The sequence below is a fragment of the Elephantulus edwardii genome, unplaced genomic scaffold, assembly GCF_000299155.1.
Source record: "Elephantulus edwardii isolate Elephantulus edwardi_28Jun2011 unplaced genomic scaffold, EleEdw1.0 scaffold00479, whole genome shotgun sequence".
Taxonomy (NCBI): domain Eukaryota; kingdom Metazoa; phylum Chordata; class Mammalia; order Macroscelidea; family Macroscelididae; genus Elephantulus; species Elephantulus edwardii.
Window position 1 is genome coordinate 378,551 of NW_006400229.1, and position 1,677 is coordinate 380,227.

The following is a 1,677-nucleotide window of genomic DNA, read 5'->3' on the forward strand; positions in this document are numbered from 1 at the left end:
CCTGGACTTCTGGCAGTTCTCTGTTGATGTGTTGATCCAGTAGTTTTTGGATAATCTTCAGTAAAATCTTGCTTGCATGTGAAATCAGTGTGATTGTTCTGTAGTTTCCACATTCTGTTGGGTCACCTTTCTTTGGGATAGACACAAATATTGATCTCTTCTTGGCACTAGCAGTCAGAAAATCAAAAGACAGATTGTATTGGGCAAATCTGTTGTCAAGAGACCTCTCAGAATGTTGAAGAGTGACGTCAGTCTAAAGAGTACGATGTGCTTGATCCAAGCCATGGTCATTGTGATTACTTGCCATACGTTAGAGAGCTGGACAATAACCAAGGATGACAGAAGAAGAATAAATGGCTTTGGGTGGTGATGCTGAAGAAGTGTATTGAACATACCATGGACTGCCAAGAAAACAAACAAATCTGTCCTGGGGAGAGTGAAACCGAGTTTTGAAGGCCTGTTTTACATACATTGGACATTTGGCCTGGAAGGAACAGTCCTTGGAGAAGGACATAGTGCTTGGAAAGGTGGAGGGACAATGAAAGAGAAGAAGATCACAGATGAGATGGATTGACAAAGTAACTTAGTTAATGGGAGCAGGTGTGTCAGAAATGATGATATTGGCTTAAGATAGGACAAGAACTATCATACATACTGTCACTACGACACGCAAGCAACTGGGTGGCACATAACAACAACATGCTTATTATTACCCTGTATTTTCCTATTTTGAATCTTTCCTATTCCTTCACTTCCTTATCTTACACTTCCTTATCTTTGCTATCCTAATGATTTTCCCATCCTTTTACCATTTTCTTTTCATATATATATATATCAGTTATCTTTCTATTTTTACAATAATGGTATTTTATAGTATTTATCCTTATGAGACTGAGTTCTTTCTCTCAGTATAATACTCTCTAGATTCTCCCACATTACATAATATTTCACAAAATCATTCTTCCTTAGTCCTGCATGGAATTCCATTATGGGAATGATAAGATTTTATCTTTGTCATTTTGTTGACTTCTTTTTTTGTTAATGTTGCTAGTTACATTTATCCATCTGCTTTTCTTTGTTATCTCTGTATACAGGATTTCCATTAGTATTTCCTTCAGAGTCAGTCTTGTTTCAACAAATTTCTCACATTCTGGCTTTAATGTGAACTAATTGATTGCACCTCCTTCACGTTTGATGAAATAGGATTCTCAGCTCACAGTTATTCTTTTTCAATATTTTGTTTATGTCATCTCATAGTCTTCTTTCTTGCATGGTTTGTGTTGAGAAGGTCCTTTACCACTTTTGTAATTATGTTATCAGTCTTTTTCTTGTGGAAACCTGTAGGATTCTGTAAACTTGATATGAGACCCTTGTGTTAAACGGTATTGCTTGTTTTTTCCCCCAATCAATAGTGTTGTTTTTGTTTGTTTGTTTGTTTTTCACTCTGCTAGAAAAAGGTTTTGATGTGCACAAGGATTCAAAATTTATTGTTGTTGTTATGTGCCATGCAACCCATTACAACCCTAAGTACAACAGCTCTGAAGCCTGCCCGGTCCTAAGCCAATCTCAAACCCTCTTGCCCCAGTTACTATAGCAAACTATTTCATGTGGGGGCTTCCTTTCCTGTACACTTCAAAGCATGATGTCCTTCTCCAAGGATTGATCTCTTTTAGCCAC